Genomic DNA, 24,236 nt, shown 5'->3' with positions numbered 1-24,236 from the left:
CAGAGTAGATCGATTCCACGTTAACCCATTACTATATCTACCAAGTTTCGGTGCATACGTCAATTACAGAGTACACTAGACCTCTGTGAATAGGTGCACTTTAAATATAACTATCCAATATTTGAGGGGCCTATACCTGAAGATGCTGTTACAACGAGTACAGACAGGAGAGATGGTACCTGCACGCCACACTAGATTGAGACGAAGGGAGAAGGATTTGGTTTAAACGGTTGGTCGTAGATGAGGCCATCAAAGAATGTATGTGGAAGGAAATTACCGCCTCATGTTTTAAAAAATAGTCCTGGAACTCGTCCCAGTCGATTTGTAGAAACCATGGAAAACATAAAGCAGGCTGGTCAGACGGCGTTGTGAACCATGCTGTTCCACAATACTGGTCCAATGTGTCAACAACTGTGCTGCTTTGAACAGCCAGTTTTACATGAGGCCAGTGGAAAACATGTGAAATGTTATCACCTTAAGAAGTTGTCACGCAGACGTGAAGGGTCGAGAATCGATTCCTACTTTTCTCCTGTCGATAGGGTTGACTGTTTACATCCGTTTCGCTACTGGCACACGTTACAGGGCGCTGTCCACCCTTGAGATCCACGGGGCCCCGTGCCATGCCTATTACGTAACCCAGCAATTTTTCATAAACGCTAAGAATGCGGTCAGCGTTACATGGATATGACGGTGTCCTATTCATCTAGATAATGAGACGACATTTACTGCGTCACTGACGCCAGAAAGGCAACAACCTACATCTGGTTTATCCTTCGCAAGCAGCCTTATGTGACAATACTTTGCTTAGCACTGTCATTTCCCCGCTTCCTGTTCCAGTCGCGAATGGTGCGTGGGAAGAACGGTTGCTGGTAAAAGCCTCCGTGCTAGCTCGAAGAAGTTCTTTGGGTTATGGAAACCAAGTTGGGGCCAAGTTGGGAATGTATGGAAGACAATCGATGACAGTGAACTCAGGGCATCGTGTTATGGCATTGTCATCCTGAAGTAGAAGGTGGTCCATGTGTGGACGAACTCTTTGAATTCGAAACTATATTACAGCAAGCCGTTTCTCACGCAGCAACATGGTTCCGTTACACACCATTGTGTTACACCCTGCAATTCGGAATCCTATAGCGACGGAGCGCTGCAAATATATAGACATAAGGAATAAAGATGTACAATGTTAATACCGTTTGTTTCATTTAAAAAGTTTTAAGAATTTTAACATAAAAAATTCGGAAGTATTACTTTTCAGCACACCCTCGTATTTCACCTAACAGTTCTAATACGGTGCGAGTCCCAAATATTACTCAAGCATCGGCCGTGCGATGGTGGTTTTGTAAGGCACCTCCTTCGCGGGTGGACTTCGCTTCCGGAGTATACTTTTAGTGAGTTTCAGTTTGCTGTGCGTCTTTCTTAAAATAATTTTATTGAATTCGATGCAATTAGACTACGACACTAAAAGTTAAACATTAAGAGTAGTCGATTAGTTTTGCTATTAGAGCAGCAAAGTGACTGATAATGATACCGATGGGTAGGATATAAAATACAGATTGTCTGAAGCATGGAAATGATTTCTGAGTAAGAAAACTTTGTTGATGTGTAATATAAATTTACTGTTAGGAATTCCTTTCTGGAGGTACTTGTTTCGAGTTTAACCTTCTACGGAAGTGAAATGTAGATGATAATCAGTTCAGCCAAGAAGAGAACAGAAGCTTCTAGAAATGTAGTGCTACAGAATAACGTTACGTTAGGTTGACTGAGTAACTAATAAAGGGGTACTGAATGAAACTGAGGACAAAAGATGTTTATGGTACAACTGGACTAAATGAAGCGATCGTTTGGTAACACAAATCCTAAAGCATCAAGGAAGCCTGATTTTGGTAATGGATTTAGCTGTCGTCGAAAGGTGGGGAAGAAAAGCTAAAAATTATTGAGGGGATCAAGGGGTGAAAGCAGCAAGCTGGTTCAAATAGGTTTAGATTGTGGTAGTTATACAGAGATGTATAGAGAAAACTAGAGTGAAAAGTCTTCGGATTGAGGACAACAACAACAACAACACATTATTCTTCCCACTACATTGGCATTCTTAAATAAATAGCTGCAAATAAACTGACTTAATCATGTATGTTACTCTCAGAAGCGATTATGTACCTTTACTCCACCAAAAAGCTGAGGTACTGTCTGTTCCCGAAATTCCTCATTAAAAACTGCGTACTATATTAACTTTCAAGACAGCTCGTAAGACACAAATCGATCACAATTAAAATTGATATTTAGTTATACAAGCAAAAACCTGAAAAGCTAGAAAGAAATACGAAATACAGTCCGTGATGTGTATGGCAACAGCTACTGTAGCGATGTGTTTATTAAATTCTAACTAACAGTCATTAAAGTAACATTGGAAAAAAAATTAAAATTAACAGTATTATACAACATGAATGTCGTTTGTAGATAATTCTCCCGTAGGCACGTTTTCTCTTGTTCCGGTCAGAACAAGAAATTTATTCCAATGTTCACCTTTAAAAATTATTAATCACATAACGTCTTAATATCCTATTAACTCATTCCACCGTCATTTCTCAGAAAGAATTATGTCACCACTACTGAGTGAGTTCCGCTTTGTTGTTCACCATTTGCTTTGGCGAAAAAAATCATTCGCAGTTCAGTTACCATTCCTCAAAACAGTCGCCTCATACAGCGTCCATCTCAACTTGCGAGTATTCTCACTATTGACATAGCCTTATTAGCATGCTAGGTCATATCCTGTAATGTTGTGCAACTCTTAATTCGTTACAGTGACGTCTATTGACAGGAAGAAACTATAATCCATGATCAAATTTACTAGCAGAATTTTACCTACATTAATGTTATGTCAGGTATTCTGTGTTTCTAATGATTTCAATAAGTATATCAGGAGACCCTAAATAGAAACGCAAAGCTACTCCTCGCATCCAATCTACCTGGAAAATATTTTTAAACATGCAAAACGTCTTGAATCACGATTGGTGTACACGTTTAAGTTCATACCTCCACGTCCAAGAGACTTCTTCCAAATTGCTCAGCATCACTGCTGATACTGATACTCTGTGTGTCTCATATTTCAGATTCAGGAAACCTTACACCGCAATCCTAGATAGGTGGCATCTGAAAGAGCCAAGTTATAAAATACACTGTTTTTGACAAATTGGCCAGTTACCACACGACCAACGACCAACGATCACACACACTTAAGTAAACAACGTCAGCACATTGTACGAGTACATCAAGTTTTTGTCATCACTGAATGCAAATCCACGTGATATACTAATGCCGCACCTCTCACTTGTGCATACGTAAACGAACAGATGCCAAAGCAGGGGAGCAATTACATATATGTGAACACAGATGAAAGAAGAGAGATTGCGTATTTTCACTTCAGTGACAAGTGAAATTTGTTCAATATACTCTGCTCTGTTTCATCTCTGTCACATCACTTTGACACGTGACAAATGAAGTGTAGTATGTACCCACCTAAACGAACGGGGTGGGTCCACACACATCTCTTGAATTTTCCCAGTCAGACCCCGGCAAACTGAGATGGGGAAATGTTTCCCAGTTGGGAATACATGGGAATGAATTTCCATTCCTTTCAGTTGCAATTGACGGAAACTTAGATCTTTATCGGCACCAGAATACTGAACTAATTTTTGCACATTCTGTTTCATACAAAAAATTATAAATCTCTCGCCTCTTTTGAGCCAAATCCCAGAGATCTGCGAATATGGGAAAGGGAAAATTTCCCGTTTTGGCATCAAATCTCGGGAAAGTTGCTAAAAACCTGGTACAGAGTATTCATCTGTTTTTCTTTATTCCTGACAAATTACTATAACAGTCTTAAATTGTCTTCTTGGCAGCACTTCTTTGCAACTTAATTATTAAACTCGCTATCGTAAGACGTAGAGAAGGTTAATACGGTCCTCTAACTCTGAATATCTTCTACACATACAGTTTACAAAAGCCCCAATGTCCAACGTAGACACATTCTTCTACTACTTCTATTAGAATAGACAGTTTCTGATTCTCACTGAACTAAATGAAATAAACAGCACGATTTCTAAAAAAATGACTAATGTCCGTAGCCAGGATCAATAAATGTGAGCAGTATTTATCATTCGTCTCAAAATTCTTGTCCATTCAGAATCAAGAATATTCTCTTCACTAGTCTCAGTTAATACCTGTACATCAGCAATTCTGCGTTTTTTCATGGACAGCTTTGCTGTAAACAACAGACTTTTGCCGGCGAGATCTTGAACAGTAGCATAATACACGCTTTTTTCGTCTCATACAATCAAAATGCTTCATTGTTTACTTTTATACTTATTTTATCCTTTTAATTCACAGTCATATCGACAAACACAAGCTACGCAACAACATTCAGAAAATACGCAAAGAAGTAAAAAAATGAAGTCAAATAAACAAACATTATGATACGTAACCCGAGAAAAGTTCGTATTTCATTTTATAAATGAACTACTACGAAGCGTTGCACCCTGTTTAAATACTAATAAGTCTATGGCGCTTATCTCGTACAATTTATGAAGTGTGTCGTTGGCGCCGCAATTACGTGCTTCTTTTTCTCCTGCAGCAAGCTTTCATTCCGCGTTTATTTAGAAGCTCTTGTTACTGCTGCTCGCATTCCTGTGTCAGAGCTCCATTTACTTCCTTCTAATAACGTATATATACTACATATTTCGCTTCGAGCATCATCCTTGATTTATTATCCCATTTATAAGCAATTCTCTACTGCGCGAAATATTAGAGGCACGAATAACGTACACTCTCTCGCAGTGAGCTGTTCGATGACAGTTTTGATATAATTACACCGCAATTGCTCCATTATATACATTCACAAAATTATTTACGAATTTTTTTCAATTTTACATTACATGTATCAGTACAAAATGATAATGTAAAGCTTCATTACTAAATAGCGTGAAGCCGGTCTTACCACTAGTTCCAACGAGGCAGCAATAAATTTTTCTGCATGAATCCTTCAACATGGCAGCCATGAAATCTTTGTCCCCCAATGGAATCAACATTGCTCAATACGTGCCCTTACTGCCATTGTGGAACTAAGGACAGCCACAGAGTCTGCTATGTTCTCCATCCTCCTATTATTTTTTTTCATTTCAGGACTTCTTCAGATGCTGTTGGGTGTAGTTAAAGCGCAGCTCCTTGATTTGTTACCTCTATTCTTCCTACATAGTTACGTGAAATACAATGGGTTAGAGTTAATATTCACCTTACGTGAGTGTATATGGTGCTTTGGGTGCGCCTAAGGAAATTTTCTAGACGCCTCGGTGACGTCCAGTGAATTGTAGAGGAGGAACAAAGTTGTTAGTTAACTAGGAGGCGGTAAGAGGCTTGAACGAGAAGTGACGGTTTCCATCACTGACAGAATAACATATCACTTTCGACCAATGGCACAAAAATTAGGGCCCCGGAAGGAAAGGCAAAGGGAGACGAAATATTTCAAAAAGCGTCGCTTTTACAGAAAAAGGGGTTATCATCCATCTGATATCGCTGACCAACAAACTCCATTGTTATCTGAGATAGTTTTACCACTCAGAGACTGACCCCAGAGTGGTCAACAAGGATTTCTATCTTTACACTGTAGGTGACCTAGCTGCTCGACAAAGGTTTGTAAGGTATTCAAGCAACTGCATTGTGGCACTCACATGGAACAGTTAACATACAAATGATCTTCCACGCAGGCCACGTTTCCTGTTCGTTCTAAACACAGATTTATAATGCATTTGTTTGTTTTAATACATGTGGTTCTCTGCTGGCCGCATTTGCTTCATGTAATCTGTTCCCAACCCTAATAGTATTTTTGTTCTTAGTTTACCGTCAGTATCATGGTGCCCAGCATGCAGTACGTATTTTGTCAATGGTGAACAACTGCGTTCTCGGACAAAGTATTGTACGTTGATTCTAAGCACAAGACAATATATTGATTACTGAAAAACATGTTCGATGAAATTAACCACATTTCGGAAGGATTTTACAATCAATGCTGCGTTGGAGAAAATTTTTAATTACACGTAATAGGCTCAGATATCCAGTGAAGAAACGTTCAGCCACAACAAATATCATTCTTAAGGATCAGAAGAGTATACACAACACAAATCTTACAAATGTCAGCATATTAGGCAATTAACCTTAATGTGTATTGTGTCTCTGTCGCCAAGTTCATGTCAACGTCCATCCTCAACTGCCAAGGAAAAAGCGCTTGCTAGAGATGCTGTATAAGTCTTGCAGCATTGTCTATTAATTCGACATACAGTGACAGACAGCTGTAAAAGCGAAGAAAGCAAGATTGTACAGCCTTGCTTCGTGTAGAGTCACACGAAATTACTACATTAAGTTCAACTTATCCCAAGTTTTACTTACTTTGCAACTCGAAAAATCCCACTTGTGCTTAGCCTTCACCAGTTTTATCAAACAAAATTAAATTTTTCATTAAATTAAGTTTATCCCTTACGAATGTGCAGGACCTGCAACTGTTTATTCAATACAAATACAGAAAACTGCAACGAGTCACTCTTTTAAAATAGGTATTTATTTCACAAACAGGTTTTAGAACCATTTCAGGTTGACCTTCAGATGGTGCACAGGAGATTACATGACTATTTCAAAGCTTAATACTGGGTGCTAGCTCTGTATTAAGAAGATGGAACATTCTTTAATAAGTCACTATGAGTATTGTTTATATAGGGATTTTGATCCAAAATGAATTCTGTACTTACTGAGACAGTATGGGCAGCTTAGTTGTAAATATGTGTCTGCCAGCTTCCATTGTGGTGAACAGTTTGTAGCACATCTCTCACTTTTCACAGTGTATGTATGTACACAAACCGTTTTTACGAAACTTTGCCAGCAAACAATATGTGCTACAGAACTATTACTTATTACAAAGAACTTTATACGAAAATATAACATAACTTACTTTGCTCCGAGCTTCAGCCTTTGCAGAACGTTGCCTGAATAACAACCACAAATACACAATAGATGTACAAGTCTTACACAGAGAAAAAGGATGCCAAACTCAACAAATTAGGAATTTTATAAATTAAAAGACAGATGTGTACTGTATATCCCCACACCTATTATTAAAGGAGCGAACCCAGTTCAGTTATTCACCTCTTTTAGATGAGATCACAACCCTAGGATAGAAGCAGACTTTGGACCCCAGTCCATCGTAGTTAAAAAGTTCTTGGCTGAGGCATAACGTTACTCTGATAATTATAGTGTAATATCTGAATGTGTAATAGTGTAAGTAATTTGTTACAAAATGGTCGTTGACGTAATTGTACATTAAACTATGGATCGATATCTTAAGAAGTTTGGACGATTATTTTTGCCTTGTCATCAAGTTTATCTGTGCATTATCATCTTTGGGAATCAGTAATGCACTTGAAAATGGGCCTATAACCCGTAACCTAGGTTGTGCAGTAACATTAATAATAAAATTGTGAAACAAGGCCAAGAACAGTGTTTGACCTGTTTTTGTTTGTATGTAATAAAGTTGATGTATGGACGAATAATTTAATCAAAACTGGCTTTAAAAGAAACGCTCAAAAACAAAATAAATAAATAACTACAAAAACAAAGTTCAAAAGGTCTTATGTCTTATTTCCATTCTTACATTAACATATAATATTGTCATTTTATGGTCAAATACTTTAATCAATACTAATGTTAACATGAATGCCCAGAAATAAGATAATGTAAAGCTGTAGTAATTGTAGAGAACTGCTCCTATTTGGATGACTATGAACTTTATATTTAAAAACTGTTTAGTGCAACTAAAAGCAATATGTATATAAGTATTGATTTATTTTAACAGTAGAAGATTTGGACATTTAGACATATATTCTGTGGTGGGATATTTTTTATGTTGACATCAGCTCAGTTAGGACGTAAAGAAATGGATAGAGGTGGGCATTCACGGAGGCGGGAGAAGGTGGGAGAAGAGAATTGGTTGACTGTTTAGCTATTTTAAACCAGTAACTCTTCGAAATTCTTAATGAAAAATTTGTTTCTTAGTTCACTCTTGTGATTGAGTAGGTAGTCAGGTGCTACGTTTGCGATTTTTGCAAGAAGGTCAAGTTGCTTGCCTTTGTTGCCAAGATGAAGTATTTGGAGATTTTGTTCTATGGTGTTGCAGAATGATTTTTCGATACTGGTGAGACTACGAAGTAATTTTTACTGTGCAGTCTGAGGCAGGCGGTGTCAGAAGTAAACAAACCTTCCATGTTAGGGTCTGAAACAACGACAAGTCAGTTGCAAAAACTTCTTCTCTCAGAAAGATCTAGACTTGTTAGCTCTGCCTGCGTACAGGCTCGCTTGTCTGAATGTTTTCCGGAGCAAATGAGGCACAATTACCACCCTAAAAAACTCTTGGAATGAACTCCCCGCCTAATAATACGAATACCGCCAGCATGACCCATCACCTCTCGATGTTCAAATATTACTATCGAAACTTAAGAAGATGTTTTGCAAAGCTGATTTCCTTAAAAGTGAACTGCTTTGAACTCAGTGTTCTCCAGCTGCTTCAAGAGCTGAAGCAGAAATATGGCTGTAAGAACTTCAATTTTAACTGAATGTGAATGTTCTAAGTAATTGCAATAACTCATCTTGTTTAACGATGTCCGTTACCTTCTTCCTTGATCTCGGCGCACCGTCTTGGAATATATTATTTGTGTGTGTAATAAAAGCATTTGAGATTCATTTCACCTGACGTGTTATTTTCAATGATAAGCCGCAGATGTTTATATTAATTCTTGAGCGCCTTTATTTCACAATATGAAATGAAATCATTAAACGAAATATTCACACTAAGGAAAGAACACAAGCAATTCTCACTGTAACTCAAACAGGCTTCCATAACTGACTTTCCGCCAACTTCCGGGTAGTCAAGGAGGACAGAGATAAAGCGCATGCCAAAGACAGTTTTACCTGAACAAATGAATTACTTACCAATAAGCTTTCCTCAAGTTAGTTTGTGATTTTTTTAAATATTGCTAACAATATTAATGTCAATAACATCCAATGTAATTATATCATATAGTAAAACTTATTTTTTTAATGAACACAATACATGACAATAATACAAGTTTTCTGAAAAATTAATAAACTTAAAATGTATTTCATGTATATAAGTACACATAAGCGTTTTATTTATTTCATTCAAACTGTAACATTCGCGTGCGAGCTTTTTTAGATGGTGTCGTGAAGAACGTATCGAGTTGTTCGTTAAATGGCGAAAGTGAGCCACTGACCAGTTCCATTAAAACAGATAAAATAAGATATAATACAAACAAATACATCCCATAAGCTGGAGATTGTACCTCACCAAAGAATACGAATCCATTCATAGTAGGTCAAATAAGACAGAATAGAATGGAACAGACCCCAAAACTGATAGACTGTGTGCTGCATATTTACTAATGGATAGAAGTGCAAAAATATATTCAAGGAAGCTGAGTCTACTAACAATCTATGTGAGAATTAATACAAACTTGCCACCTGTTAATAGTAACCTAAGTGCTTTATCGAATTGATGGTATAGTTGTTTAGAATGTGGTTACACTAACGGAAATGAACGGTGTTCCACAATGAAGTGCCAGCATGTTTATTAACAAATTTTGTGGGGGTTCTCACGACATTACGGGTGTTAAATTGTGATACTTTCATTCCATTCGGAACTGATGTCCTTCATCAACATTTGTTAACCTACGAGCATGAATAGACTCTTGTACTCGTTGTGTGATGAAAGCAAAAAGCTCCCTCATGTCATCTTCACAAATATCTCGCCTTCTCTGAAATACATATTGTGTCAGTTCATAAAGGTTACTGGTTTGGGACTAGCGTGAAAGTTTACCTCTTCCTGTTGCACCACAGACACGCGCAATGGGTGACGAATCAGCGGACAGAGAAGTGTAGTAAACGGTCAGTACACTACTCAAGGCGCTCGTGGCATGAACGTCAGTGCGTGTTCCTGCTTTACGCCGCTGGAATACTCTGGTAATGAAGGACATGAGAACAGAGTTTACTAATCCTTCCATATGCTGGCGAACAGTCAGCCTATTTCAACGATTGCCAAATTAACTCTCTTGTGATGTGTAAATGATCGCCAATGATTGGCGTCGATATTACCACCACAGAATCATCGCTGAATCCAAGGAATATCACTCCATCTACCAGCTGAGTTTGAGTCTATAGTACGCAGGGCTCTGTTGTCAGTGGTATGTTGTCAGCTGTGAACGACCCATGACAGCTGGAGATCTGGGTCCAGATTTCAATAATCTTTTCGCAGCAGTTTGAGGTGACCCTTTGCCTGCAACCTCTGTCCGTTTCAGCTATTGTCGTCTGTCTGTTCGTAAGAATTCCGATGAGAAACATTTGAAATATGAGTAATTTCGTAGATACCCTCTCTGCAGCTAAACAACGTAAGTCACTTAAAAAAAGGCAAGTCTCCGATTCAGGTTGTGTACCAGCTAGGTTCCTTTCGGAGTATGCTGATGAAATAGCTTAATTTTTACAAATTTTATACAACTGAAATCTCGATGAAAGATACGTATTTGTGCAGGACATACCAACACACAGGAAAGGAAACGGAAATTGTCCGTTGGATTATGAACCAGTTTCGCAGCCATTTGTAACAGGAATTTCGAATGTATACTGTGTTCCAACATTATGAAATACCTCGAATAGGTGGCCGAGCGGTTCTAGGCGCTTCAGTCCGGAACCGTGTGACTGCTACGGTCGCAGGTTCGAATCCTGCCTCGGACATGGATGTATGTGATGTCCTTAGGTTAGTTAGGTTTAAGTAGTTCTAAGTTCTAGGGGACTGATGACCTCAGATGTTAAGTCCCATAGTTCTCAGAGCCATTTGAACCATTTGAATACCTCGAATAAAATATCGTTCCTGTTAAACACAATTGGCACTTTACTCGGCCGAAGTGACGACTGCTATACACAGAGGGTGTCATGTTGATTCCATGTTTCCTTATTTTCAGGAAACTTTGGACATTATTCCTCACAAGCGATTTGTAATCAAACAGCGTCCCTGTGCAGTATCTTTGGCTCATTTGTGAGAGCGTATTCCTGTCAGATGGGCCACAGGTCGTAGTAACTAATCGAAAGAAATCGAGCAAAACAAAAATTATATCTGGCGTTCCCCAAAGCGTTATATAGATAGTAAGCTGTTCCTGACCGATATAAACAATTTAGGAAACAGTATGAGCAGCCCTCTCAGATTGTTTATATATGATGCGGTCGTTTACCGAGTAGTATAGTTAACAGAAGAATAAACCAAACTGAAAAATGATTTATATGCTATATTATTGTGGTTAGAAAAGTTGCAATTCATCCTAAGCAATAAAAAGTGAGGCCTCCCACACGAAAACTCGATCCAGTCCGTTAACTTTCGGGTACACGATAAATCACACAAATTTAAAGGTTATCGATTCAGCTAAATACCTATGGAATCCAATTTAAATCGGAACTATGAAATCTGGATGCAATGGGTAAATGGTTAAGGCGAATCAAAGACAGTGCTAAATTCACAGAACATTCAGAATATGCAACAAACGTGCTAAAGGGACTGCCCACACTACGTTTTACGTTTTCTTCCGGAGTATTACTGTGCTGTCTTGAATCATTACCAGATACGACTGATTGACGACATCGAGAAGGTTCAAGGAAGGGCAGCTCGTTTCGTATTATCGCGAAATAGGGAAGAGTGTGTCACGGATATGATACCCGAGTTCGGATGGCAAGAATTAAAACAAAGGTGCTTTCCGTAGCAGCCTTTTCGCTAAATTTCACTCACTGTCTCCGAACATGAAAATATTTTATTAACTCACACCTTAATAGAGAGAAATGACTATCGCAGTAAAATATTTTTATATTCGGAGGACAAATATAGTAGCTGAAATTTAGTCATTTCCTTACGTGCTACTTCAGAGCGAAAATGTCTAGAAATAATACCAAAGTGATTGTATAAACCCTAAGCCAACAACTTACTTGTGAACTGCAAAGTTCACATTTAGTTGCAGACCAAGTAGAACAATCCTACGATATTCTCGTGATCTAGACCTTCTGGGTGAAATCGTGTCGTGCCAGGTCGGATTAAGGAAAGACATCGAAGCAGTTCAGCGGCGTGGTGCTACGTTTGTTACCGATATATTCGAACCATATGCGACTGACTATCAGGGGGACACTTCCTGAACTCAAATAGAAATCTCTACAGGGAATACGACGTTCTTTTTGCGAAACATTATTGACAAAATTTAGAGAACCGACATTTAAAGCCAACTGCAGAGCGATTCTAATGCCGCCAACGTACATTTAGCATAAGGATCACGAAGATAAGAGAAATTAGGGCTCGTACGGAGACATACAAAAGTCTTTTTCCCCTTGCTCTGTTTGCGAGTGGAATAGGAAAGGTACTATCAGCCATGCGCCATATGGTGGTTTGCGGAGTAATTACTTAGATATGGATGTAGATATACTCTTCTTTCTACATTGTTGTCCTGAGTCAATCTCGTCACCACTGCTTCTACAGCCATTGCACATTGTAGTGATCTGTCGGTTGGATGCCAACGTCCGAAAGACTGTGATAAGCTGCTTGTGCCCGTGCTCTGGACATAGTGTGACGTGATTTCCATTTAGAATATTCCAGTAACGTAAGACTTAACCCAAGAACCCGTCATCCTTCTTCTATAGGAATGGCTTCTTTTGTAGTGAAAACAAGCTCGCGGAAGGATTATATTGTAAATAACACATCCCATAAGCATAAAAATTGCATCTTTCTGGTAAGGTCTTACAGGACCAAGCTGCTGAGGTCATCGGTCCCTAAGAGTACGCACTACTTTATCGAACTTAAACTAACTTAAATGATAATTAAATCAAGACCTTAAGCTGTCGACAGGCGTTGATATACATCAACGGGGACAGTTGAAAATGTGTGCCGCGACCGGGACTCGAACCTGGGACCTCCTGCTTACATGGCAGGTGCTCTACCCATCTTTTTTTTTTTTTAAGGTCTTATTTTGCTCTATATTTTTCGTTGAATTTGTTCGTGGCGGACGTCCGATAACACCCGTTCAGATTCTTTGTTGATCCGAACACGCTGAGCTACCGTGCCGGCACCCATCTGAGCTACCGAGGGCACAGAGCACAGTGCGACTGCAGGGACTTATCCCTTGCACGCTACCTATGAGACCCACATTCCCAACTTAATGTCCACACACTACATTCGTAGTGCCCCTGCCCGTTACACTCATTACTCGCGGCAAACAATCTTACAGAGTCCCGCAAGAGTTCGGGCAATGCGTGTGCATCCAGCACAGAAGGAGGAGGTCAATGGCCGGTTAGCCTTAACTATATATAAAGATGGTATCTGTTCTTTTGGATATGTCCGAAAGAACAGATACCATCTTCAAATATTCATAAACTAACTTATGCTAAAGACAACATACACAAACCCATGCCCGAGGAAGGACTCGAACCTCCGACGGGGGCAGCCGTGCGGACCGTGACAAGACGGCTATCCCGCGCGGCCCATAAGCATAGAAATACTGGAATATCACTTTGGTAGCGTTCTGTCAAGTTACATTTGGTTATAAGTGATTTATATTTTTGACGCCGAAATTCACTGTCTAAATTCATCATTATCTATTTTTTAAACTTGAAAATAACAAAATTATCTATTTAAATGAAACTTGTGAAGAGTTGAATTTTAAGGCGCCGCAGAAGCAAAAAAACTGTCTTAATGTAATAGGGAAGCTGCTATGCAAGCCAGTATTACAGCTGTTCGATGAGACGCATGGAAAATCCCGCAGAACTAGTAGCTCTGCACCTCGTTATAAAGGTCCCGCGAATCCGACGAACAGGAACTAAGTAATAAGGCGCTATCTTCCTTGCCCTGGGCAGCCCTAATTACTGCTGCATCTCTGCACTTCCCTGTGCCAGATCGCCCTGCGAGTTGTGGTAGCTTTCATTGCTTTTTACCGAAACTTGCTCCTTTTACTTACTTTTTACTTACTTCCACAGTGAACTTCTCGCAGCTGCTCAGCGTGGGACGGGGAAGTCTTTTTTTTCTGCAGGCGAATTTCATATTTAGCCACACCAAGTCAATTGAACATCAATACGCCAGTGTCAGATGAGTGCGTTAGGGAACAACTGTGATCTATCGAGTGCAGATGTGATACATGGATAAATAGGGAGATATGAGTTTCGTCTGTAATGTCTCTTACGTCCAAGAGTAAACACGAATATAAAATATATGCAACGAACAACAACTCATAATGAAGGGACTATGAAGCAATATATATCGTGGAAACAAAGTTCTCTAATACTTCAGTGCGATAATTTGTACCACAAATACTTGAAAGCCATAGACGTGACAAGTCAACTACTTTAAGCTCATCTTCGATTAATGGAAGTCATATTTGTGGACTGGCATCAAGGTAGCGAAACTTTACGAAGGCAAGTGGATTGGAGACTACTTGTGAAACAGACAGTAATACGTTGTCTGCAAGTTATGACAGGAGTTCGATAATGGTCAGTCCTGGTTCCAGTGATGGTCTGTTTGCACGTCAATGACATCTCATCGATACTGCGACTGTGCGGTAAATGAAATTATTCCTGTTTTCTGAGAGTTTCTGGATGCATGTTTGCTTTTAAGCTATTTGGCTTCGTTTATCGTCCAGGGAAGAACCATAGCATTTGTCGCAACACTCTATTAAACTTTGCGCTAAGTGTCTAATACTCGTATTTTACATTAAAATGCTGCCAGGATTTAACATGCTGCGATAAAAATTCAAATAATATTCTGAACTCACTTGGATTTCGATATAAATGAAGCTTATAGATTCCCTTTCGTGGCTGAATTACCACTAGGGCTGAACTAGTGCCGTTTCAACTTATTCGCCGGAACAGCGCACCACGTTATTACGAATACGTAGTTCCAGTGAACTGCAAAATTTATATTAAGTTAAGCTCTGTCCAACTCGCTAGAAATATTACAAGTCTAAACACTCGCTAATTTGCTGAAATGTTCTTACGAGACCCTACGACCTTCTACAACAACAAAAAATTCTATGTTTTTGCCACCGACGTGCGAGAAAATCACGTCTCCCACCCCGTACTTAGAAAAACTGCAAACACTGCAGGTAGAGACTTAGTCGCTGCTCATAGAAATGTGCTTCTGCTCTGTTCCAGGTCTTCAGGTCAACTGATCCAGGCCAACATGGCCGCCGACTATTTATGTCCTCGGACTGTCATAGAGAAAATTCTTATACAATATTTTCCATATATCGTAACAAACACATGTATTAAACATATATACATCATATCAAACTAGACCGAAATTTTCTTAACTTTCCGACAACATCTTTTAACTTGCTTTCTGAATATTTTACTTTTCCCAATAATTAAAGTTTTATCATTGCAATAATTCATATATGATATTGTGCTGTTTAAAAATCATAAGCATATAGAAGTAAATAGATTTACAAAAAAATTCTTCAGCCTAATTTTTATACTGCTCCTACTTTTATGAATTTATTATCTGTTTTCTGTAACGACAGTTTTATATCTCGGAATACATATTCCCGCATAAGTTAAAAGTATATAACATTCATAACAATTTTATTGGTATGGTCTGATAAGCTCTATTCGTTGACACATAGTTTTCCAAAATGGGTCAAGTCGTTGGAAAGATATTAATTTTTAATGTTCATTGTAGTTGCAGATCTTTGATAATTAATAACTGAAAACCTATTGGACTGGGTGAGGGCGCATTAAAACGCACGCACTCGTCTTATTTCTCCCTTTTTGTAGATGTGATTTGTTATTTCATACCTTCCTTTGACCGGGTTTACAGAACATTCCGTTTATCCCACAGCGTCTAGCCCTTCATGCTCTTCTCCAGAGCCGAGTGCCGCTGGGTACAAGTTACCTAGCCAGACCACTTGTTTACCTGATAAACTCGTGCAACCGTATATTTCTCATACTATTGTTTCACCAATCACGGAGACTGAACTTTGACGTCTTCTCAGCTAATGACACAAGTATTGCCGCCACCTCGAGGCGAACGCTGCCGCCCGCATCTGAGTCCACCCCAGCAGGGCCAAAACGTCCTCTCAGCTGACAACACACTGTCCAGTCACGTTAATATGACCCCCTGTCAAAAGCCCGAATAACCAGCTTTTGCAGCGTGGACAGCTGCGAGAGGTGCTGTACGAGGGTCACTGAAGTTCTGGAAGGTTCAGACAGGTATGTGAAGCCATGTCGACTCCAGTACCCTGGCCTGCTGCGCTAGGTTTGGTGGTTGAGGATCCATAGCATTAGCAGTCCGTTCAAGGTGGTACCATAGATTCTCGCTTGGGTTTAAAGCCGGGGGAGTTAGGTAACCAGAGGAGTAGGGTAAACTCATTCTGGTGCCCGGCAGGTACATCGCCAGCACTATGTCGCGTTTTGTTGTCCTGTTAGTAGATGCCTCACGCCGACGAAAACCAACGGCATGTAGGCGTGGACATGGTCCCCGAGGATAGATGTATACTTTCGTTGTTCCATTGCATCTTCCAGAATGACGAGATCACCCAGGGAATGCCATTAAAACACTCCGCAAACCGTAGCATTCCCTCCTCCGGCCTGGACCCGTCTGACCATTATTGCAGGGAGTTAGCTTTCAGATTTTTCACTCACGATTGAGCATAAAACACGATCCATCAGAGAGGCCTACCTCTCACCATTCAGTGGACGTGCAGTTGCGGTAGTGGCGTGTAAATTCCAGATTTGTATTGTATTGTATGTTAACCGGGGGCCTAGAAACGACGAAGAGGCTGTACGCGTACGTGGAGAACTTGTTTGCGCAGCAATCGCCGATATAGTGTAGCTGAGAAGGAATAAGGGGAACCAGCCCGCATTCGCCGAGCTAGATGTAAAACTACCTAAAAACCATCCACAGACTGGCAGGCTCACCGGACCACGACACAAGTCCGCTGGGCGGATTCGTGCCGGGGACCAAGCGCTCCTTCGCAGTCCGAAAAGCCGTGCGTTAGACCGCACGGCTAACCAGGCGGGCTCAATTCCTGATTTAGTCGCCAATGAGCAGCAGTCAACTTCGGTGCATGAACCTGCCGCTTACAGTGAAGGCACACACGCAGCAACGTTCGCCGAAAGGTCGTTGAGTATACACTTTTGGTAGCCCCTTGGTTCATCTATGGGATCAATTATTCAACAATTGCACGTCCGAACACATTTCGCCAATCGTCGTTCACTCTTATCACCAATGGCCCGTAATGCACGACAATCGCCTCTCCGCCGGTTTTGTATAGCGCCATTTTGCCAAGCACGGAATACATGAACCACAGCGGAAATACTTCCACCTTTGGCCCGTGATCCAATGATCATTCCCTTTTGAACGTCAGATAACTCACTCCGTTTCCCATTACGACATTGAGTGCAATGTTTTGCGCTTCCCCGACATGCTTTATATACTCTCCACTGGTAGTCTTGCCACCGGCCGTCTATAAGTGGTTAGTGCACGCCGACGTCAAACACACTGGTGGTCACATTTACGTGACTGGACCGTTAATTCGTGCACCCACTCACACCATTTTTCTCCGTCACAACAAGAAGATGTGGACGCACAGCAGAGTTTGAATCTAAAGCTTCTGGAGTTAAGCCATATCTAGTTTTCATCTCTACTGTGCCCTTGCACATACCATTTATCTTCCTATTACCTCCAGCTTTCTTAAGAGACATGGAGACATCAATGCACTTTTTTTTTGAGTAGTCAGTCTTCTAACTGGTTTGATGCGGCCCTCTACGAGTTCCTCTCCAGTGCAAAACTCTTCATCTCAAAGTAGCACTTGCAACTTACGTCCTGCTTTATTTGCTGATGTACTCCAGTCTCAGTCTTCTTCTACAGTTTTGCCCTCTACAGCTCCTTCTAGTACGGCGGGAGTCAATCACTGATGTCGTAACAGATGTCCTATCACCCTGTCCCTTCTCCTTGTCAGTGTTTTCCACTCATTCCTTTCCTCTCCGATCCTGTGGAGAACCTCCACATTCCTTAACTTATCAGCCCAACAAATTTTCAACATTCCTCTGTAGCACCACATCTCAAATGCTTCGATTCTCTTCTGTTCGTTTTCTCACAGGCCATGCTTCAGTACCATACAATGATGTGCTCCAAACATACATTCTCACAAATTTCTTCCTCAAATTAAGGCCTACGTTTGATACTAGTAGTATTCTCTGGGGCAGGAATGCTCTTTTTGCCAGTGCTAATGTGCTTTTGATGTCCTCCTTGCTCCGTCCGTCATTGGTTATTCTGCTGCGTAGGTAGCAGAATTCCTTAGCTTCATTCACTTCGTGACCATCAACCCTGATGTTAAGTTTCTCATTGTTCTCATTACTTCTACCTCTCGTTACTTTCCTCTTTCTTCGATTTACTCTCAATCCATATTGTGTTCTCATTAGACTGTTCATTCCATTCAGCAAATTATGTAATTTTTATTCACTTTCACTTAGGATAGCAATGTCACCAGCGAATCATATCATTGGTATCCTTTCACCTTTAATTTTATCTGCACTCCTGAACCTTTATTTCCATCACTGCGCCGGCCGAAGTGGCCGTGCGGTTAAAGGCGCTACAGTCTGGAACCGCAAGACCGCTACGGTCGCAGGTTCGAATCCTGCCTCGGGCATGGATGTTTGTGATGTCCTTAGGTTGCTTAGGTTTAACTAGTTCTAAGTTCTAGGGGACTGATGACCTCAGCAGTTGAGTTCCATAGTGCTCAGAGCCATTTGAACCATTTTCCATCACTGCTTCTTGAATGTACATCCTGAACAGTAGGGGCGAAAGACTACATCCCTATTTTACACCCTTTTTAATCCGAGCACTTGGTTGTTAGTTATCGACTCTTTATTTTTCCCTCTTCACTCTGGTTGGTATTCTACATTACCCGCCTCTCCCTATAGTATACCCCTATTTTTCTCAGAATTTCGAACATCTTATACCATTTTACATTGTCGAACGCATTTTCCCGGTCGATAAATCCTATGGAGGGGTCTTGATTTTTCCTTAGACTTGCTTCAATTATCAACCGCAACGTCAGAATTGCCACTCTGGTGCCTTTATCTTTCCTAAAGCCAAACTGATCCTCATCTAACACACCCTCAGTTTTCTTTTCCCTTCTTCTGTATATTATTCTTGTTAGTAACTCGGATGCATGAGCTGTTAAGCTGATTGTGCGATAATTCTCTGACTTGTCAGCGCTTGCAGTCTCGGAAATGTGTGGATGATATTTTTCCGAAAGTCAGGTGGTGTGTCGCCAGACTCACACATTCTACACACCAACGTGAATAGTCGTTTTGTTGCCACTTCCCCTAATGATTTTTAGAAATTCTGATGTAATGTTATCTATCCCTTCTGCCTTATTTGATCTCAAGCCCTCCAAAGATCTCTTAAATTCCGATTCTAACACTGGATCCCCTATTTCTTCCCTGTCGACTCCTGTTTGTTCCTATATCAAATGGTCAAATGGCTCTAAGCACTATGGGACGTAACATCTGAGGTCATCAGTCCCCCAGACCTAGAACTACTTAGACCTAACTAACCTAAGGACATCACACACATCCATGTCCGGGGCAGGATTCGAACCTGCGACGGTAGCAGCAGCGCGGTTCCGGACTGAAGCGCCTAGAATCGCTTGGCCACAGTGGCCGGAGTTCCTCTATCACATCAGACGAAACTTCCCCCTCATAGATGCCTTCAGTGTACTCTCCACCTATGCGCTCTCTCCTCTGTATTTAGCAGTGGAATTCCCGCTACACTCTTAACGTTACCACTCTTACTTTTAATTTCTCCGAATGTTGACTTTCCTACATGCCAAGTCAGTACTTCCGATATGATTTCTTTTTCGATTTCTTCACGCTTTTCAAGCAGCCATTTCATCTTAGCTTCCCCGCACTTCCTATTTATTTCATTTCTCAGGGACTTGTATTTCTGTATTCCTGAATTCCCCGGAACATTTTAGTTCTTCCTTCTTTCAGCGATCAACTGAAGTATTTCTTCTGTTGTCCGTTGTTTCTTCGCAATTGCCGTCTTTGTACCTATGCTTTACCTTTCCAAGTTCTATGACTGCCCTTTTTACAGACGTCCATTCCTCTTCAACTGTACTGCCTACTGAGCCACAGGTATTCCTTTTTGCTATATCTATAGCCTTAGAGAACTTCAAGCGTATCTCGTCATTCCTTAGTACTTCCCAATCCCACTTCTTTGCGTATTGATTCCTTCTGACTAATCTCTTAAACTTCAGCCTATTCTCTATGAATACTAAATTATGATCTGAGTCTATATCTTTTCCTAGGTACGCCTTACAACCCAGTATCTGATTTCAGGATCTCTGTCTCACCATGAAGTAATCTAACTGAAATCTTCCGGTGTCACCCAGCCTTTTCCACGCATAGCTCCTATTCTTGTGATTCTTGAACAGAGTATTCGCTGCTACTAGCTACACTTACTGTCCAGATAAATAACAACTTTTATGCATCTTTGACGTAAGCGTGAACTTCGAGCCAGAAACTAATCTCGAAGAAGTCCCCAGTAAAATTTAGTATCCGATAGGAAGTTGAATAGTCCTGCATTCTACTACAAGATGCCCCCCTACTCTTCTTGACGGTACCCCATTACCGTTTTAGAAACCGCTGAATGATTTGGTGGAACTTAGAACACCTATCACCGTTTTGGTGGAAAATACCGTCACTAAATGCAGGAAAGCTTCCGTCTGTCTCTATGCCCTCCACAAATATCTAACTGATACCTTACAGCGTACGAAACGAAGCTGTGTGCTGTCACTCTCTCTGCGAATCCCCTTTATTGAAATTCAATCGAACACGGCATTATTACTGAGAATGCGAGACGGTTAGAATTTACTATACATGCTTGTCTACGCTACGTTTGAAACATACGCCGTTTGGAGCACGTAAGTGCTTCTTAAGTTGATTTCGAATGACTGCGATGCTTTTATAAGCTGTGTATACTTCTTCCGCTTTTCTATTTGGCCGGCCGGCTGGGGTGGCCGAGCGGTTCTAGGCGCTACAGTCTGGAACCGCGCGACCACTACGGTCGCAGGTTCGAATCCTGCCTCGGCCATGTGTGTGTGATGTCCTTAGGTTAGTTAGGTTTAAGTAGTTCTAAGTTCTAGAGGACTGGTGACCTCAGATATTAAGTCCCATAGTGTTCAGATCCATTTGATCCATTTTCTATTTGGCCGCCTCTCTGTTCTTCGCATCACACATCAAATACCTATACTGTCAACATAATCATAAGATCTCTCTTACCTAGAGTCGTAGCTGCATCCATACCTAAACTGAATACATCTACGTACACGCTTCGCTAGCAATCATACGGAGCGTGGAAAAGTGTATTCTACACCACTGCTACTCAGTCTCTTTCCTGTTCCAGTCACAAACGAATCGAAGGAAAAACGACTGTCTGTATGGTTAAGTACGAGTCCTTTTTTCATTCGTCATCGCAGTCCTTACACCAGACATCCATTGATGATAGAGGAATCGTTTAGTAGTCTGTCGCAAATGCCTGTCCTCTAAACTTCCATAATAATGTTTCATGAAATGATCGTTTTCCCTTTAGCGATTGCCATTATTCCCTTTATGGATACCCGTTTTTAGTTCACGAAGTATCTTCGTAATTCTCAAGTGCTTATCGAATCTCCCGGTGACTATTATAACACCAGGTCTCTGAAATGCTTCAGTGTTTTTCTTTAATCCAACATGGTGGAGATCCCAAACTCTCGAACATTACTAAAAATGAGTCCCAAAAGTGTTGTGTATGCCGGCCGCGGTGGTCTCGCGGTTCTAGGCGCTCAGTCCGGAACCGTGCGACTACTACGGTCGCAGGTTCGAATCCTGCCACGGGCATGGATGTGTGTGATGTCCTTAGGTTAGTTAGGTTTAAGTAGTTCTAAGTTCTAGGGGACTGATGACCTAAGATGTTAAGTCCCATAGTGCTCAGAACCATTTGAACCATTTTTTGTTGTGTATGCGGTCTTTGTTGATGAGCTACTCATACATAGAATTATCCCAATAGACCGAAGTCGATCATTCACCTTCCTTACAACTAATCCTACGTCGTCGTTCCAGTTTACGTCGCTTTATAACGTCACGCCAACATATTTAGTCGACTTGACTATGGCAAGCTGCCCACCACTCATGTTGTATTCGAACATTGCAGGTTTGATTTTACAATCATCTCCATTAACTTACCTTTTTTTTTTAATTTATAGAGAAAGTTGCCATTTATCATACTAAATAGAAATTCTCTCCATGTCATCCTGTATCCTCCTACGATCTTTCAACGACGACTCTTCCCCATACACTGCAGCACCATCAGCAGACTGTTGCAGGTTGTTGGTCACCCGCCCATAAAATCGTTTGTGTATACAAAGAACTAGAGCGGTGCAGTCACACCATCCCTTACCATTCATAACGATACCTTTGTTTGCGATGAACATTCGCAGTTCAAATGGTTCACATGGCTCTGAGCACTATGGGTCTTAACTTCTGAGGTTATCAGTCCCCTATAACTTAGAACTACTTAAACCTAACTAACCTAAGGACATCACACACATCCACGCTCGAGACAGGATTCGAACCTGCGACCGTAGGCTGTAGCGCCTAGAACCGCTCGGCCACCCCGGCCGGCCATTCGCAGTCCAAGACAACATACTGGGTTTTATTACTCAGATTATTCGAATTATTCACATATCTGAGAACCTATTCCGTACGCTCTGACCTTCGTTAACAGCCTGCAGAGTGCCACACTGTCAAACGCTCCCTGGAAATCTCGGAGCATAGAGTCCGCCTGTTGTCCTTCATCCATGGTTGGCAGAATATTGCGCGAAAAAAGGGCAAACTGAGTTTCGCAGGAGCGATGATTTCTAAGTCCTTACTGATTTGTCGATAGAAGCCTTTATGTCTACAGTATTTTAGTACACTCTAACTTACAGTGAGGTGACAAAAGACATGGGATAGCGATATGCAAATGAACAGTTCATGGTATTATCGCGTATACGAGGTATAAATGGGTAGTGCATTGGCGGTGATGTCGTTTCTAATTAGGTGATTGATGAGAAAAGATTTCCCATGTGATTACGGTCGCACGACGAGAATTAAAGACTTCGAACGCCGATTGATAGTTGGAGATAGATGCATGAGACATTCCATTTCGGAAATCGTTGGGGAATTCGATATTCCGAGAAATACAATGTCAAGAGTGTGCCGAGTATACCAGATTACAAACATTGTCTCTCACCGCGGGCAATGTAGTGACCGACGGCCTTCACTTAACGTCCGAGGGCAGCGGCGTTTGCCTAGAGTTGTCACTGCTAATAGACAAGCAGCAATACGTGAAAAAAAAAACCGCTAAAATCAATGTGTGACTTATGACGAATGTATCCGTTAGGAGAGTCAGGCGAAATATGACGTTAAGGGGCTATGGCAACAGGCGACCGATGCGAGTGGCTTTGTTAACAGCACGACATCGCCTGCAGGGCCTCTGCTGATCTCCTGACCATGTCAGTTGGCCCCTGGACTAATGTAAAGCCATGGCCTGGTTAGACGAGTCCCGATTTCAGTTGGTAAGAGCTGATGATAAGTTTCGAGCGTGGCACAGACCCCACGAAACCACAGACTCAAGTTGTCAACAAAGCGATGTGAAAGCTGGTGTTGGTTAAAATGGCTCTAAGCACGATGGGACTTAGCATCTGAGGTCATCAGTCCCCTAGACTTAAAACTACTTAAACCAAACTAACCAAAGAACATCGCACACATCCATGCCCGAGACAGGAGCTGGCAGTGACTGCATAATAGTGTAGGCCGTGTTTCCCTTGAATGGACTGGGTTCTCTGGTCAAACTGAACCAATCATTGAATGGAAATGGTTATCTTCGGATACTTGGTGACCATTTGCAGTCGTTCAAAGATTGAATTTTTACAGATGGCAATGCACCGTGTCTCCGGACCACAATTGTTCATAATTCGTTTGAAGAAAATTTTGAACAATTCGAGCGAATCATTTGGACATCCAGATCACCCGACACGAATCACTTCGAACATTTGTGGTACATAATCGAGAGATCACTTCGTGCACAA

This window comes from Schistocerca piceifrons, chromosome 2, assembly GCF_021461385.2.
Source record: "Schistocerca piceifrons isolate TAMUIC-IGC-003096 chromosome 2, iqSchPice1.1, whole genome shotgun sequence".
In the NCBI taxonomy this organism is placed as follows: domain Eukaryota; kingdom Metazoa; phylum Arthropoda; class Insecta; order Orthoptera; family Acrididae; genus Schistocerca; species Schistocerca piceifrons.
Note: the sequence above shows the minus strand (reverse complement) of the source record.